At 34.4% G+C, this 19,977-nt stretch overlaps 1 protein-coding gene across 1 annotated transcript in view; it reads right to left on the bottom strand.

Annotated features, from left to right (window-relative positions):
- Positions 1 to 19,977, bottom strand: part of Nme8 (NME/NM23 family member 8) — a 69,411-nt gene that overhangs the window by 22,698 nt on the left and 26,736 nt on the right. The gene's annotated exons all lie outside the window — the stretch shown is intronic.

Here is a 19,977-nt window from a genome sequence, read left to right as displayed (position 1 = left end):
AAGAGTGTATATTTTGTCTTCATTTTCTGAGGTTCTTTCTTCCAAGTGATCTATTCTGTTGTTGATGTTTTCTATTGAGTTTTTTTGTTTGTTTCCTTTGTTTCAATTATTTCTGGTTTTTTTAATTTTAATTTTTCAGAATCTCTATCTCTTTCTTGAAGTAATCTTTTGCTACCTGTATGTTCTCTTTTATCCCTTTGTTCGAGTGATCAATTGTTGCCTATATTTGCTCTCTTATGTCATTGTTTGATTTGCAGATTATTTTAATTATGTACATTCTGAACTCCTTCTCTGACTCTGACATTTCATCTACTGTACTGTTAATTTATTCTATTATTGTATCATCTTGGTTTGTTTGAGGCACTTCCTTCTTTTGTCTTTTCATTCTTTCTGTGAGTCTTCCCTTCTAGCAGTACAGATCCTAGGTATTACAGTTTCTACCCTATAATCTTATAGTGTCCCTGCAGGTTAGCAATGTTTCACCATTAAGAGTGAGATCCATATTAACAGCACCCAATGCAAACAATATACAGCCTTAAACCAAAGAGTTCCTATTTAGACAATTATATTTTTGTCACAATAAATAGGAATGTGTTCAATTTTTATATGCAACATAAACAGTAGGTTTGAAAAAGCTTCTACTGATTCTAATGGTGGACAAAGAGAGAAACAGGGGTGGGTGTAGGGTATGATGTTTATGATAGTGTGGATAGTTTATGAGAGTAGAAGATAGACATGTAGAGGTATCAGATCATAGGAAGAGTAAAAGATGAATCAAAAGAAGTTAGCTGTTAACAGGAGAAAAGAGAGAAAAAAGTGACCCAGTGCAAGGCTCTCTCCTGCCTCGTAACAAGATGGTGGCTATTAGCACACCCAGCAGGATACCTCTGGTATAACCAAGCCTGCAGGGACCTTGATGATGATCTTCTGGGTCCTGGCTGTTGTCCCTAGATGGAAGCGGCCATTCTTGTTCTTGGTGGTGGGGCAGCATCAAACCTGTGAGTACCTTGGTGTTGGGCTTCCAGTCCCCTGCCAGTGTCTGAAGATAGGAGCTGTTACAACTAAAGATGGTGGTTGCAGCAGTGGGGGTAACCTGAGATGGTGTAGAAGGTGTCCCAAGATGTCAGTGAATACTTTTAGAGATGGGGCTGAAAGGGGAGGCCAAACGATGGCTTTAGGTGGCCTGTTTGGAGATGTAGCACTGTGGTGTGTGGGCATGGTCCTTGGCATGGTGGGAAGTCCTGTGCCTGGACCTGCCTGGTCTCCACAAGGGTCCACAAGTCTGTAATGGGCCTGCCTGGGCTCTGCAAATATCAGATAGGCATAGCTAATCTGGGCCTGCCTGGGCTCCTGAATGATACTTCTTAACATTCCAAATTATAATATTGTTTCCAACTTCTTCACCAGATAGGAATTATATATACACACACATACACAGAGGTATCTTCCTATTTTCTTATGCTGTACATGAACATTTGTGTGTGTGTACGGTATTTGGGTTACTACCCAACTACTCAACCAACTCAATTTTCTAAGCAGTTAAATAGTTTTTAGTTTTTTTTTATTTTTGTATTGAGTAGCTCTTACTTTTATTTGCTCACTTGAGGATAAACAAGTTTGCTAAATAGCCAAATGGATTTATCAAACTCCTCTCTTGCCTGCTTCCACTAAAATATTCATTTCCCTATGGCAATGTGATCCATACATGATCAATCACATATCAGAGAATGTGCTGGGATGCTTCTGAGAGGGCACCCAGGGAAAATCTCTCTACCTTGCTCTACCTTCTGCTGCCTGCTTTTCTATATTTGAGGACGTGATGCTTGGAACTATGGAGACCTTCTTGCAGCAAAGAAGTAGAAAGTACAAAGATGGACTCAGAGCCCAGAAAGCATGGTGCCTGGCTTGTAATTATTTTAGGATCATCCAGTTCAAAGAGAAGAAAGTAGGGAAAGCATCTGAAGGACAGTCAATCCACTGGCTAGTTTCATTAGCCTTATTAGGATTTACCTTCCTGGATCAGAATGAATTGGACATAACTTCTCTATGTTCATATCTGAATATATGACCCATGAAACTCCACATCATGTACAACCACAAAAATGGAATTCTAATTAAAATAAGTTATACTCCATGTATGTGTAATATGTCAAAATATACTCTTTCCTATATATATATATATATATATATATATATATATATATATCAAAATAAATTAAAAAAAAAAAAGATTCACCTTCCCTGAATGCTTTCCCTCAGCCTTTATCACAAGTCATTATAAGAAGCCACAATATGCTAACTACTTGCAGATTAGTTGTCACATTTTAAACTGTTGACATGGGGTACCCTCACATGAGAAATCTTTTTAAAAACACAGTAATGGAAAAAAAACCCACAACAATCTCCTCCAAGAATTAATATAATTCCATCTTTTTGAATTTTAAGAATTATATAAACATTCATATTTTTATTATCTATAGTTCTGAAGCAAATTATGACTTAAACTGCTTTAATGTGCCTGGTTCTTTGCTTGTTTTACTCTTTTCTTACAATTGCTTGGTTAGTTCTAGGATTTTTTTAAAACTTTATTTCCAGTCTAGCAGGAAGGAGTAACATATGTCAGGATGCACTCTTTTTGGCCTTGTTCTCAGGCTTAATTCTTAATGTCAGGGGAAAAAAAAATGAGGAATGACCCTTAGAAAGAAATATCTGTGCATAAAAAACTACAAATGACTGACCGCATATTTTGAAGCAAAGTAATTTGCATCTAATTTAGTACTGTATTCCAATAAAAAGAAGATAAGAACTATAAAAAGAAAACTATCATATTCAAATAAAAATATACTGAATGAACCAAATAGAAGTATATTACATTTTTTTAAATAAGAATATGATGAAAATATTTGTTTTGCCTAAGTTAAATAATCCACATGGACTTGGTTTTGGAATTTCTTGAAGTGAATCAAAACCATATATTCTCAATAATAACTAAAACATTATTGAAAAAGAATGAGTTGTCTCTTATTACCAAATGGGAAATATACATAAACCAGAAATTATAAAAATGGGGGCTACAATCAAGCAATGGATCAGTGGGAGATTGATATCTAATAATCAGTTCTAAGTTTTGTTACCCCCTCTTTATTATCTTCACAATATCTTTAAGCGTCAGTAAGATTTGTGTATCATGGTTACGATGTTATTATATTAGGTCACCAAAATTCTTCATAAAAGAAAATTCTATTTGTTTGAGCAAAAATTCTTTGGAAAACTATTAAGAGTATAAGGCGAGATTTAATGTACTTGGTAGAGGGTGAATTCATTTGTTTAGGAGGATGGAAAGATGTGTTTGTTGTCCAGAACAGGCCTCAGGAGGTCTATGGCCATACAAACCCAGGAGACCACTTTGGGCACAGAAACTGCTCTATACCCTGGAGAGCAGAGAATAAAGGACCATTTGAAACTTGGATTTGGCAATCTGGAGGTCACTGGTGAGTTTGACTAGGCTAGTCTAGAAGAAGCAAAATTGGAGGAGGTACAGAAGAGCATGAGTCAATTCCATGAGTATAGATAATCCCTTGAAAAGCTGACCCTTGCCGGGGGGCAGAGAAACAAGATCTCATCTAGGGTGCATTGGAATACGATGAAGTTTTCTGGTTTTATTTTTATTTCATTAAACTTGTTTATTAACATATCGGAGCATGTCAATGTATTAAGAGGAAAAACTCAAACTTGAAGGTGAAAGTAATGTTGCAATAGAAAGAGGGGCATTTGCGGGTGTAGAGTCCTTGGCAAAGTGGGAATCACAGATAGAACAAGAAAATGGGCCTGGCCTTTAGTAGATAATATATATAACGGGTGTCTTCCCCTCCCTCAATCACAGTGCTTCTTCCTTTATAGAGAAACAAGGTATAGGTAGATTAAAACTCCATATTCCTGACACCAAACGCACAAATCTGTTTCTCTCTGGCCCTCCTTTCCTCTTGCTATATAAAAGGTCAGTGTCTTTCCTCTCTAAGGCCAACCCTGCATGTCAGCTATAAAAAATGCTTCTGCCTGGCTCTCATTGGTCTAGGTCTGTCCTTGCCTTCCCTTTGTTTCTTATATCTTCAACTGTCCCATTTCTACTAGTTGGTTCTTTCCTATAAGCTTTTGTCTATAATCAGATCTTCCCAACATCAAATAAAGTATATTGAATCTGTCAAATATCACTTCTTTACCTACAGACTGTTCTTATTTCATTGACTATAATCTCTCACCTCAGTCTGTAGTCTAACTTCTTTTGCAAGTACTCCATTGAAACTGCTCTAGGTTTTCCTCTTTCTACCTAACTCTGATTGGGCTTTTCAATCTTAGCATGAGCAATGCTTCCTCTAAGAAGCTGCATGACCCCTTCACTTTCCTTGGCTAAGCCATACTCATCCTATACTCACACTAAGTGCCATGTCTTATAGTCCTTGCCACATTCTACTGTGACAGCCTGTTTACCTAGGGTCTTTTATAGCAGACTTTTGTATTAGTTAGGATAAATTTTATGCAAATTAAACCTAAAATCCGAATGATGTAATACAATACTTACTCCCTTTGTCCCATATCCATATTAAAGCTGCAGAGGGGCTGTGCTCATCATTTACTCATCATTTACACTGTCATCAATAGGAATGCAAGTCTTTCTTGGTAACCACCAGAGAGAGATATTATATACTTAGAGAGATATTATATACTTAGAGAGAGAGATGCAATATTACTTGTAATATAGATGTTTTATAGCCTTAGCCCACAAGTGACAGTTAGCACTTCCTCTTATAGTTAATTGGCTAAAACTAATCACGTGTCACTATTCAAATGTAAAGGACTGAAGAATGCAATCTTCCATTTCCCCAGACTGCAAGAGATGGGGTGGGCAGAATACTGGTAATGACTACCACAGCAATGATCTCACCATGTGTAGCAACTTTTATTAGCATATTTCTTTCTTTTTTTAATGCTGGGTTCCTTGACATATCTTTATTTTTTTAAAGCATTTTTTTATTTTTATTTTTAATTTTTTTAAATTTTTTATTGGTTGTTCAAAACATTACAAAGCTCTTGACATATCATATTTCATACATTTGATTCAAGTGGGTTATGAACTCCCATTTTTACCCCATATACAGATTGCAGAATCACATCTGTTACACATCCACGTTTTTACATATTGCCATACTAGTGACTGTTGTATTCTGCTATCTTTCCTATCCTCTAGTATCCCCCCTCCCCTCCCCTCCCATCTTCTCTCTCTACCCCATCTAATTTTATTTTTATGTGGTGCTGAGGATCGAACCCAGTGCCTCTCGCATGCCAGGCGACCCAGTGCCTTACGCATGCCAGGCGAGCACGCTACCCCTTGAGCCACATCCCCAGCCCCTTATTAGCATATTTCTAATACCTAAGTCAGCACTTTTGGCCAAATGGCAAGTATAGTTGGCCCCATCGCTACAGATTTCATATCTGTGGATTTAACCAACCACAAGTCCAGAAAGCATCTAGGTCTATGATGGCTGAGTTTGTACTGAATACGTATACACATTTTTTTCTTGTCATTATTCCTTAAACAATACAATATAACAACTATTTACCTAGCATTTATGTTGTGTTAGGTATTAGAAGTCATCTACAGATAATTTAAAGTATAGTAGAGGGTGTGCTTAGGTTACGTGCAAATATACCATTTTATATAATGAACTCAAGTACCCATGGGTGTTGATATCTATGGGAGGTCCTGAAGTCAATCCCCTCAAGATAACAACAGACAACTATATTTGACATATATTAACAAATGAATGAGCAAAGATTTTGTAAGCATAAAAAATTAGAACTTTAGGAACTGGGTGTAGATCACACACCTGTGATCTCTACTACATGGGAGTATTAAGTGAAAGGATAGAGAGCTTGAGGTCCTAGCCTAAACAATACAGTAAGATGCTGCCTAAATAAAAACTAAGCAAGCAAACAAAAATAGATTTTGAAATGGATGAATTGTGTGAAATGTAAATTGTATTTCAAAACATATATCATAAAAATGATTATAAAAAATAGAGCAATGAAGACTAGACAAGTTTAAGTAAATAAATTTTTAAATTTAAATGAAAAATTAAAGTGAAATATTAAACATACTAAAAATAGCAAGATAAGTACACTTAATATACATATATTTTTTAAAAACTTGTTCAAAACTATGAGAAACATTATTAGCAAACACATATAAAAATGATTTTAAATTACATGGAAAGATGTCTGATTTCATTTTTAATCAAGATACACATATTTAAGCAAGGCAATTCAATTTTCTAATTAAATTTTTAATAATTTTGAAGATAAAATTGCATAATGTTAACAAGATCATGATAAGACAGATACTCTCAGTATCTTTGAGGAAAGAATAGTAAACGAGCAACACACTTTCGGAAAGCAAGGTAACATTATATACAAAGGCTTTCATAAATGGTTGTATTCACCCAGAAATCTCCCTCTGGGAAGAGATTAGAGGCAGTGTTTTAGTCATCTTTTTGTTCCTGTGTCCAAAATACCTGACAAGAACAACTTAGAAAAAGATGAGTATATTTTAGCTCGTGGTTTCAGAGGTTTAGTCCATACTTGGCCAAGTCTATTACTCTGAGCCCAAGATGAGGCAGAACATCATGGTGGAACAGCAAGGAGGAGAGAAGCTGCTATGCTCATGATAGCCAGAAAGCAGAGAGGGTGTCGGGGGGAATAGAGGGGACCACAGTAAGATGCACCCTCCCAGGCATACTCCCAGTGACTTACTTCCTCCCCCCAACCCTCACTGGCCTACAGGTAACACCTAGTCCATTCAAACTGGGATGGAATGTTTAGGTAACAGCTCTAACAATCTAATCATATTACCCCTGAGCATTCTGCATGAACATGGGAGCCTTTGGGGACACTTCATATCCAAACCATAATAGCGCAAAAACATTTACAGATACACTCATTATAGAATTAATTCTAAAAGTAAAAATGTGAAAACAAAACTTAAATGTCAAGTAATAGGAAATGGTTATTAAAGAACTTGAAATACATAGAATCTTATAGCAGTGCAAAGATGAAATCTTATTTTAAAAGAATAAAGACATGAATAAATGTTAAAGATATGCTAGACTGAGAAAAGCAGTATAGTAAACTCTGTATCTATAAAAATATGTAAAACCTAAAAGGAAATAACGAAATGTCAAAATGGCAAGGAAGCAGAATGAAAACTGTGGTTGTTCTTAAATTTATTTTTCCAACATTATTCAATAATGATATTTTAGTATTGTTAATAAAAGGTCATTTAAATGACTTCTCAAAAGAGTCTATAAAGGTTTCTTAATAATACAGAAAATGTCCTTTTAATTTTATTAAGTGACTAAAGCATGATGCAAATTGTATAAGCAAAGCTTTCTAATCTATTAAGACTATAATAATCATATTATATGTAACATTTAAACATTTATGTTTAAAGTACATAAAATAATACTAGACATTTCTGGGAGGTATATAAAAACTGTAATGAGACTTTTTATTTTTCTTTTTTAATTCAATTAATTCACTTTATTAATAATATCCATCTTAAATATTTTAGCATATACATAAAAACACAAAAATTGTACATATTTCTGGGGTACCATGTGATGTTTCAATATGTGTATACATTGTGTCCTCATATCAAACCTGTCTAACTCTTCCATTTATCACTTCTTTATGGTGCAAACAATCAAAATTCTCTCTTCTAGCTTTTGAAATGTACAATACATAATCTCTATTCACAGTTTACTGTGCAATCACACACTAAAACTTCTTATTTCTATCCAACCATAACTTACTTAGAATCCATAAATCAACCTTTCCTCATCCAAACCCTCTGCCCAATTCTCCCCAGTCTTTGGAAACTACCATTCTTCTTTCAATTCCTATGAGATCAACTTTTTCAGATTCCATATATGAGTGAGATCCTGCAGTACTTGTCTTTCCATGTCTGGCCTGTTAACACCTTACATAATCATCATCAGTTCCATTCATGCTGTTGCAAATGATAGGATTTAATTATTTTTTATGTTTGAACAGTATTCCATTCTGTTATGGACCACATTTTATTTAGCCATTCATCAACTGATGGGCATTTACATTGTTTCCATTTCGTGGTTATTTTGAATAGTGCTACAAAAAAACGTGGAGTTACAGATATCTCTTTGTCATATACTGATTTCACTTCCTCTGAATATATACCCAGAAGTGGGATTTCAGTTTCTGAGGAACTTCTATACTGTTTTCAGTAACAGTTATACTAATATACATTCCCACCAACAGTCTGCAAGGGTTCCTTTTTCTCCATATCCTTGTCAACACTTGTGATTTTTCGAATACTATTTACTGTTCAAATCAGAAAACAAGCTCCAATCTTTATTATTTCAAATAAGAGTGTATAGAAAGTCCAGCTAAGATAATAAATGTGTCCTACTAATTATAACTAAAAAATATGAACTGAATGCATATAGTAACTATCTAAGGTCACTGAAAATTGAATAATTGCAGGTAAACTGGGGAGAGAAATAAAAAGCAAAGAAAATTCAATATAAGGTGAGTTTTCTGGGATCTTTTCTCCTATATTTCCCAGACTACACCGAGGAAAGATCAAATCCTAAATCTATGCAGAGGTTATGGACAAAAGAAAATACAAAAGTCCTTTCTTTTGACTAAAGACCAGAGAGTGGGGCCTGCATTGGAGACTTTGAGGGTGGTCTTGTTTTTTCCTCTCTCAGCCCTGCCCTGAGGCAGACCTCAGCCAGAACCCTGCTCCAGAGGTCCCATACTCTTAGGCCTTTGTGGCCCAAATGAGACAGCAGCACAGGGAGACTGAAGCCCAGATTTCCAGCCAGGGGACTCATGATAAAGATCCAGAAAAAACAGGGCTGGAGAAAATCATTCCAGAAATCTGTTATTGAGGTAATGGGTCCACCTATGAGCTGTGCATAATAAAACTTGAGAAGTGAACTTCAGGGTAGACTCCCACGTGGGGAGGGGGATGGGTCCTGATCACTACAGTTTGCACAATGTCCATAAAGCATTGCATAAACTTGAGAACAGAACTGCCACTGCCAACAGTCCACAGAGAATAGACTGGAATATGCAGTTATGAACCTAACCTGGCTAGTTTAGTGCCAAAACAAATACCCACACAAACAAGAAATCGAAATTCTCCAGAAGATCTTAGCAAGACTCAGAGTCCAAATTACATAACATCCAAATGTCTAGGGACCAGGATACAATTCAAAATTAAGCCATCTATAAAGAATTAAACAAATCTTAACAACTCTACAGTGAAAATTCAATCAACAGACAGCGGTTCCCAGGGAACACATGTGCTGGAATTCACACAGATTAAGAACTTCAAGCAGCGCTTACAGCATATGTTCCATGAAGTGAGTTCAAAGTGATTGAAAGATAAGTTCTTATCAGAGAAATCAAAGCTGTAGAAATGAGCCAAACAAAATGAAGAGAACTAAACATAAAACAACTAAATAAGAATTTCACTGTATGGGCTAAATGTCTAAAAGGAGATGACAGAAGAGTCAATCTTAACTTGGACTTTCAATAAAAATTATCCAATTAGAACTATGTAGGAAAAAAAAACAATTAAAAGTGACCAAAGCCTCAGGAACTTATGAGACATCAAAAAAATCTAAATTGTGTATCTTTTGAAACATAGATGGAGTGAAGAAAAGTTTGACACAGAAAAAAAAAAATCTTTGAATAAGCAATGACAGGAGGAAAAAACAAATTTTGCAAAAGACATAATTTATAGATTCAAGAAGCTCAGTGAACCCCAAACTCAAAGAAAAGTATGCTCAGATGCATGGTAGTATAATTACTGAAAAGCAGAAACAAAGAAAAAGATCTTAAAAGTATCCAATCTTGGCCAACTTAAAAAACAACAAAAAGATGGAGCACATTACATGCTTCGAATGATTGTGGATTTCTCAGTAGAACCAGTGAGACCAGAGGAAATAGCACAGAATTTTTAAGCATGCTGGGAGAGAATAAATTGTCAACCTAGAATGCTATGTCAGTACAAATATCCTTAAGGAGGGAAGGTAAAATAAAGACATTCTTAGATGAAAGAGAACTGTTGTCAGCAGATCTTCTTGAAAAGAAATGCTCAAGTTCTTCAGGTAGAAGGGAAATGACATCAAGCAATACAAAACAAGGGAGGAGAAAAGGTGGGAAAGAAAGAAAGGGTAAGTATCTGGATGAACATAAAAAATGTCCCTGTGTTAAGTTCTATAAAATATTTCCACTGCAAAAAAGCAAAAATTGCAACATAGTTTGGTGGAATATTCAATATATGTAGATGTGATATTCATGGCAACTACCATAGATGGAAAAAGGTAAAATGACATGTATGGTTTTAAATTTACTACATTTCATTTGAAGTGGTAAGATATTATCCCCAAGTAGTTTTAAAGTTGTATTGTATGTAATCCATAGAACAATCACTAAAACAAATATTCAAAGTGTAGATATTTTAAAAGCCAATTGGTAAATTATAATAGAGTGCTAAAAAATGTAATTAAATTCCTAAAAAAGTCAGAAAAAAAACCCAGAATAAAATAATAAAAGTTATCAAAAATGACATTTATTGTAAGTGGCATAAACACGGCATTTAAGAGATTGTAGAAATATATTTTTAAAGGCTACATTCTAGGTTCTTTGACTAGAAGAAAAGAGATTTTAAATTATAATGGCAATTATCCTGAAAAGCTAGGCTCAAAATGGAGAGAAGCGCTTCTGTAGTCCCAGAGGAGATAAAAACAATGACAAAGACATAAGAATTTTTATATTTTTTGTTAATACACTAGTCCCCATTTATCCTTGGAAGATAGGTTTTGACACTCTCAGTGGATGCCTGAAATCTTGGATAGGACTGAATCATATATGTACCATGTTGTTTTCTATACATATGATAAAGCTTAATTAATAAACTAGGCACAGTGAGAGATAAACAATAACTAATGAAAAATTGTATGATTATAACAATATCTAATTATAAAAGTTATGCAAATGTTGACTATTTTGCCCTTTTTTTGTTTCTGTAACTTTATTTTATTTTTTATTTTTTTTATTAGTTGCCCATGACAATACAATGATCTTGACATATCATACATTTGATTCAAATGGGGTATGAATTCTCATTTTTCCACATGTACAGATTGCAGGATCACATTGGTTATACAGCCACGTATATACATACAGCAATACTAGTAAATATACTAGTAAAATTTTACTAGTATATTTACTAGTATTGTGCTGTACTTACTGTGCTGTACTCACTACAATGTTGATCTGATAACTGAGATGGCTGGAAAGTGACTAACTGGTGAGTAGTACATGTAGGTACTCTGGACAAAGGAAAAAGTAAACATCTTAAAACACGCCCAGGAGAAGGATAATGACTTTGAAATACATTCATAGACTTCAGAATAAGTTTTTACAGAAAATTCCTTTGCCAAAGCCTGATGTGATCTAAGGAACGGGTAACCAGACTACCGCAGCCCTCTCCAGGCTTCCTGTGTCACATAAGGGGGAAAATTACAAGGGCTAAGTATTGCTTCTGAATTTCTCAGCCCAGGTATTCAGGCCTGCTACCACCTTAGATGTAATCATAAGATTATACTGTGCTTCTCCATCTAACACCTTACCAGAACATCAACAGGACACCAGTAAAATAACGTGGATTGCAATGGAGAGGGTTATAAGAAACAAACTCCATCTAAAGAAGAGTCCTTTCAAGAAACCCAAACATGACATGGAGTTTGGGGACAAGATATTAAACTAACAGCCACTTCCATGTTTATAGCAGCACAATTCACAATAGCTAAACTATGGAATCAACCTAGATGCCCTTCAATAAATGAATGGATAAAAAATGTGGCATATATACACACAATGGAATATTACTCAGCAACAAAAGAGAATAAAATCATGGCATTTGCAGGTAAATGGATGGAGTTAGAGAAGATAATGCTAAGTGAAGCTAGCCAAACCAAAAAAAACAAATGCTGAATGTTTTATTTGATATAAGGAGGCTGATTCATAGTGGGATAGGGAGAGGGAGCATGGGAGGAATAGACAAACTTTAGATAGGGCACAGGGGTAGGTGGGGAAGGGAGGGGGCATGGGGTTATAAATGATGGTGGAATGTAATAAACATTATATGCAAAGTACATGTATAAAGATATGAATTGGTGTGAATATACTTTGTATACCACCAGAGATATGAAAAATTGTGTTCTATATGTGTAATAAGAATTGTAAGAATTGTAATGCATTCTGCTGTCATCTATAAACGAAAAATAAATAAATAAAATAAAAAGCAAAAAAAATAGATACTAAACTAAAAGAAACTGAAGCCTCTGGCACCTACAGCAACAGAAAACATTAAACACAGGCCAGCTCCTAAACAGATTAACAGAAAACCTCATGATAAAAGCCTAATTGCCTCAATTCCCATTATCTGTTCCATCATGTCTGACTTTCAAAAACAACAACAAAAATCCAAAATATGCAACAAAAAAGGAAAAGAAAAGAAGAAAAGAAAGAAAAATTTGTTAAAAAGCTTAGTATGAAGAGAAAAAAACAAACTCTGATGCAATAGAGACTTTGGAAATGCCAGACAGAGAATTCAAAATTACTATGATTTGTATGTTTAGGGCTATAGAAGAAAAAGCAAACATGCCCATAGATGAGCAATGTAATCAAAAGAGATGGAAACCCTAAGAATCAAAAGGAAATGCTATGAAACAAAGAACACTATAATAGAAAAGAAGAATGTTTTTAAAGGACTCACCAGTAATTTCTGATACAACCAAGGAAATAAATCAGTGAGAATGAGGATATATTAATGAAAACTCGCCAAACAGAAATGCAAAGGAGAAAAAAAGAATGGGGGAAAAATAAAACAAGAAAAGAAGAGAAGACTATCTAAGGGCAATTCTGAAGATGTAGCAAACACATAATGGCAATTCCAGGAAAAAGAAGGAAAAAACCAGAAGAAATCGTTGAAATTATGATGACTTAGAACTTTTCAAAATAAATTAAAGACACCAAACCATATATTCAGGGAGCTCATAGAACACTGAGCATGATAAAAAAATCAAAACATTTGTATTTATGAACTTTTTTTTCAAACTTAAGAAAAACAAAAATAAAAAGAAAATCTCAAAGGAAACATAAACAAAACAAAGACAAAACAAAAAAAAACACTTACTTATAAGTTAGGTAAGTAAAGCAGGTTAAGAATTACACTGAACTTCACATCAGAGATAATACAAGTAAGAGCACAGTGGAATGAGGTATTTAAAGTCCTGAAACCCAAAATCCACCAACCTGGAATTCTTTATCCCATGAAGGTATCTTTCAAAACTAAGAAGAAACAATGAAAGGTATACAAATAGGAAAAGAACTCAAACTATCTCTATTTGCTGACAACATGATTCTATATTTAGAAGACCCAAAAATTTCAGAGAACTCCTAGAACTCATACATGAATTCAGCAAAGTAGTAGCAGGATACAAAATGAACACACATATATCAATTGTGTTCCTATACACCAGTGATGAATCAACTGAAAGAGAAATTAGGAAAACTGCTCCATTCACAATAGCCTTAAAGGAAATAAAATATTTAGGAGTCAACAAAACAAAAGAGGTGAAAGACCTCTACAGTGAAAACTACAGAACACTAAAAAAATTTTTAAAAAAAGACCTTAGAAAATGGAAAGATAAAGATCTCCCATGTTCTAGGATAAGCAGATATAATATTGTCAAAATGGCCATACTACCAAAAGCACTATATACATTTTATGCAATTCTTATTGAGGTTCCAATGACATCCTTCATAGAAACAGAAAAGACAGTCATGAAATTCATTTGGGAAAATAAGAGACTCAGAATATCAAAAGCAAACCTTAGCAAGAAAAGTGAAGCAGGAGGCATCACAATAACAGACCTTAAATTATAAGACAGAGCTGAAGTAACAATAATGGTATGGTATTGACACCAAAATAGATATGTAGACCAATGGTAAAGAATAGAAGACATAGAGACAAACCCACATAAAAACAGTTATCTCATATTAGACAAAGGTGCCAAAAACATATATTGGAGAAAAGATAGTCTCTTCAACAAATGGTGCTGGGAAAACTGGAAATCCATATGCAGCAAAATGAAATTAAGCCCCTTTCACCATGCACAAAACTCAACTCAATCAAGGACCTAGTGATTAAACCAAAGACCCTGTGACTAATAAAAAAAAAAGGCCCAAATCTTCATCATGTCAGATTAGGCCTCAACTTCTTAAACCAGACTCCTATAGCACAAGAAATAAAATCAAGAATCAATAAATGGAATGGATTCAAACTAAAAAGTTTATTCTCGGCAAAAGAAACAATCAGTGAGGTAAATAGAAAGCCTACAGAATGGGAGCAAATTTTACCACATGCACATCATATTGAGTACTAATCTCTAGGATATATAAAGAATTCAAAAATTTTAACACCAAAAATACAAATGACCCAATCAAGAAATGGGGCAAGGAACTGAACAGACACTTTTCAGAAGATGATATACAATCAATCATCAAATATATGAAAAAATGTTCAACATCTCTAGCAATTAGAGAAATGCAACTCAAAACTACACTATGATTTCATCTTACTCCAGTTAGAATGGCAGCTATTAAGAATACAAACAAGGGTTGGGGGTGTAGCTCAGTGGTAGACCACTTGCTTAACATGTGTGAGGCACTGGGTTCGATTATCAGAACCACATGTAAATAAATAAAATAAAGGTCCAATGACAACTAAAAATATATATATATATATTTTTTTTTAAAAAAGAATACAAACAACAATAAGTGTTGGCGAGAATGTCAGGGAAAAGGCATACTCATACATTGCTGGTGGGACTACAAATTGGTGCAACCAATATGGAAAGCAGTATGGAGATTCCTTGGAAAACTTAGAATGGAAACACCATTTGACCCAGCTATCTCACTCCTTGGTTTATACCCAAAGGACTTAAAAACAGCATACTACAGGGACACAGTAACATCAATGTTTATAGCAGCTCAATTCACAATAGCTAAATTGTGAAACCAACCTAGATGCCCTTCAGAAGATGAATGGATAAAGAATCTGTGGTATATATACACAATGAAATATTACTCAGAATTAAAAGAGAATAAAAACATGGCGATTGTGGGTAAATGGATGGAGTTGGAGAATATTAGGCTACTTGAAGAAAGCCAATCCCCAAAAAACAAAGACCAAATGTTTTCTTTGATATGTGGATGCGGATCCATAATGGGGATGGGATGGGGAGCATGGGAGGAATGGAGGAATTTTAGATAGGGCAAAGGGAAGGGCATGAAAGGGAAGGGCAATAGGAGTAGGTAAGATGGTAGAATGAGATGGACATCATTAAATACATGTATGAAGACACGAATGGAATAGTGTGGCTCTACTTTGTGTACAACCAGAGAAATGAAAAATTGTGCTGTAAATGTTTACTATGAATTGAAATGCATTCTGCTATTATGTATAACAAATTAGAATAAATGAATAAATTAGAGATATGAAAAATTGTGCTCTATATGAGTAATAAGAATTGTAATGCATTCCACTGTCATATATAAATTAATATAATAAAAATTTCCTTAAAAAAACTAGAAAGGATGAGTTTCAAAGAAAGAAAAGGTAAAGGGAAAATTACAGATTTTGTGTTTCACACTCTTAGTTAATAGATAGCTACTTGCTGAAAGTAATATTAGCATTAATGTCCTATATCGGGCAATTATGGCTTATGGATAAGTGAAATGAATCATCTCCAGGATCAAAGGGACAGTATGAAAGAATTGGGAACACTCTATGATAATTGTCTGTGATAAGGCAACCGCATTATCCAGAAAGTACATGTAATTTGAAAGTGGACTTAGATTAATTGTAAATATATATTGAAAACTACAAGGCAACCAAGATTTTTAATTAAGTATATTTGATATGTATATTATTCAGCTTGGGTTTTTCTAATAAAATACCACAGACTGGGTTAATTCCACAATAGAAATTTGTTTTTGAACAGTTCTAGAACCTGGAATCCAAGATAACGGTACCAGAAAATCAGGTTTCTGGTGAGGCCTCCCTCCCTGGCATGGAGAGAGCTACCGCTTACCTGCATCCTGGTATTTTGCTGGGAGTGAGGGTGAGCAGAAAAAATACAAGAATTCCAATGTCTCTCCTTACAATGATAAGATTCGCTATGGAGACAGTGCTGATCTATTCCTTTTCTATAAAGACCCTTTTTTTACAGCCTCAATTAATCAATTCAAATACATTCACATGGAGAAGGGATCAAGACTTAAACATGTAAACTTGGTATTAGGGATGCCCAATTCAGTTCACAGCAACATGCTGAGAGAAGAGAGAACCAGAATTTTAAAATGCTCAATTAAAACCAGAGAAGGCAGAAAAAGAGAAGATTTATAGAAGAGAAAGAAACAAAAATAATTGCAGTAAATAGAAAACAACTACAAATATGGCATATATTAATACAACTCTATTTATATTCACTTTAAGTGTGAATGGTCTTAATATGTCACTTAAAGGAGATTTTCAGAAGGTAATAAGGTAATAAATATATATTTAAATGGGTTCACAAGAAACTCTCTTTAAATATAAAGATAATTTTAAAGATATAAAGATAATTTTAAAGATATAAAGATAATTTTTAAAGTAAAGGGATAAAGAACAATATATACATACTAACACTAATTTTCTATAAAGCTGAGCAGCTATATGAATCAGACAAAAGAAAATTATTAGAGATAATAAAAGGGTCAATTATCTAAGGCATAACCATCCATAATGTATATATACCTCACGAAACAGCAATAAGCATATGAGGCCCAAATTGATAAACTGCAAGATTAATAGATAAACCCAATATTATAATTGGAGACTTCAATGCTCCTCTATCAGTAAATGATCATAGAGCAAGGAAAAAAATGTGTGAGGAGATAGTCATCAATCAACTTGATGCAACTGACATTTATAGAACACTTCATCCTATAACAGCAAAAATACATGTTCTTCTTAAGTTCACATGACACACTCACCAAGATACCCTGCATACTTGGTGATAAAATACACTTAACAATTTAGGACTAGAAATTATACAAAGTACATTTTTAGTCCACAGATTAATTAAAATGGAAATCATAGATCAATGAAACAGAATAGAAAGTTCAGAAAAAAGACCCACACTATATACTTACCTGACTTGTGACAAAGGAGCAAAGGTGAAAAATGGAAAAAGGGTAGTCTGTCTATAAATAGAGCTGGGACTATTAGATATCCACATTTAAGACATCCAATCTGGAGGTAGATCTTACTCTATTCAAAAATTAACTCAAAAAGAATGACAGACTGAAATGTAAAACAAAAGTTATGAATTTTGTTGAAGACAGCATAGAAGAAAATCTAGGGGATCTTGGATTTGGTGATGAGTTTTTAGATACAACACACACACACACAAAAAAAAAAAAAAAAAAAAGTTCCAAAAAGAGTAAGTTGGACTATATTAAAAACACAAACTTTCCTGTGAAAGACACTGTAGGATTCCAATGATATGACATTTTGGAAGATAAAAACTGCCAAGACAGCAAAAAGTCACAGAATCAAAAACGCAGAACATATTTGTAAACCACATATATGATCAAGAACTAGTATTCAAAATATAAAAATAAAGTTACCACTCAGTAACAAAACAAACATCACAATTAGGATATGGACAAAAGGTCCTGTGAAATAAATAGGGCAATTATCATGTCCATCACATTCATCATTTCTTTGTGGTCAAACACTCAATGTCCTCTTTTCTAGGTATTTCATAATCCCAGCAGCTCGGGAGGCTGAGGCAGGATCACAAGTTCAAAGCCAGCCTCAGCAACTTAGCAAGACACTAAGCAACTCAGTGAGACCCTGTCTCTAAATACAACACAAAAAAGGGCTGAGGATGTGGCTCAGCTTGGTGGATAAGTGTTCCTTCATTCAAGCCCTGATACCAAACAACAAACAAACAAACAAACAAACAAAAACAAGATCTTTATCTTCTTTGGCGAAGATACAGATATGACCAGTAAGCATATGAAAAGATGCTTGGCCTCATATGTCAAGATGCTCCCTCATATTAGGGAATTGTAAATAAAAACAACAATAAGATATTATTATGTTCCTAATAATATAGATAAACTCCAAAAACTGACAATATCAAATGCTGACAAAGATGCAGAACAATAGGAACTTTTGCTCATTGATGAGGGGGAAGGAAATGGAACAATTACTGCAAAACACATTTTGGCAGTTTCTTACAAAGCTAAACATAGTTTTATACATGATGCAATAATCATGCTCCTAGCTATTTACCCAATGAAGTTGAAAGCTTGTTCTACACAAAAACCCACACATGAATGTCTAAGGCACTTTTGTTCACGATCATCAAAAAGTGGAAGCAGGCAAGTTGTCCCTTAATAAGTAATTTGATAAACACACTTTGTTACAGCCATACAGAGGAACGTTAGATACAAAACACACACACACACACACACACACTAAATAAATAAATAAATAAATAAATAAATAAATAAATAAATAAATAAAAAATGAGCTATCATGCTGTCAAAAAGACCTGAAGGAACCCTAACTGCACATTGCTAAGTGAAAGAAATCAATCGGAAGAGCCTATATACTGTATGATTCCAAAGGTATTCACATTCTGGAAAGTACAAACTGTTGAGATAGAAAATAGATTAGTGATTGCCAGGGGTTGAGAGGGAAAAGGGATCAGTAGGTGAACATAGGAGTTCTAAGGCAGTAATTTCTTCTATATGATTCTGTAGTGGGGACACATGACCTTGTGTCACCTTAAAATGTACACAGCAAAAAGGGAACCTTAATGTAATCTTTGAAACTTAAGTTAATAAATTGTAACCACATGGGTTGATTAAATGTAACAATGTATAATAAAAATATAAGTTGTTAACAGGAGACATTGGGGGTGGGCATAATTATGGGAACTGCATTATGTTAACTTTTCTACAAATCTAAAACTGTTCCAAAAAATGTCTACTAAAAATAATATGGACATAATTTAAAAAAAAATTAAAAAGGGCAGAAAGGCAAAAATGAAAACAAAACCAAGCCTTCAAAACAAAGACAACTCCAGGCCCAGATAATTTTACTGGTATATTTTAATAAACATTTAAAGAAGATAAAAATGCTGATGCCACACTATTTCTTCCAGTAAGTGAAGAGGCGTGACTACTTCTTAGCTCATTTTATGAGGCCTGCATTACTCTGACACCAAAACCAGATAAAGACATTAAAGAGAACCACATATCTATCTTATGAATAGTGACACTAAAGCCCTCAGTTAGCGATATGATTAGCATATGTAAAACTGACTCTACCCAACAACCAAGTGGCATTTATCTGGAGAATGTAAGGCTGTTCAACACTCAAAAATTAATGTGTTAAACCTAAGAAAAAGCACACAATTACATCAATAAACAGAAAAAAAAATACTTGAGCAAATACAACATCCATTCAAGATTTAAAAAAAAAAATTATCCCCAAAGGAGGAAAAGGTTGAAATTTTCATAGTCTGATGAGGGCAGTTGATGCATAATGTAAGAGCTGACTCCTTAAGGACCAGGTGGCTCCTATCCAGCAGCACACAGGAAGTTCGGCTGGTCCAGTGAGGCAAGCAGAGGGACTAAAAGCCCTACAGAACAGCAAGGGGATAAGTATATGGCATTGCCACTGACACAGCTGTCCACAGCAATGGTTCTCCATCAGAGAGGATCTGTCCCCCGAGGAGCATT

This window comes from Marmota flaviventris, chromosome 1 (genome assembly GCF_047511675.1).
Source record: "Marmota flaviventris isolate mMarFla1 chromosome 1, mMarFla1.hap1, whole genome shotgun sequence".
Classification (NCBI taxonomy): domain Eukaryota; kingdom Metazoa; phylum Chordata; class Mammalia; order Rodentia; family Sciuridae; genus Marmota; species Marmota flaviventris.
Note: the sequence above shows the minus strand (reverse complement) of the source record. Positions and strands in the feature narration are given on the sequence as shown.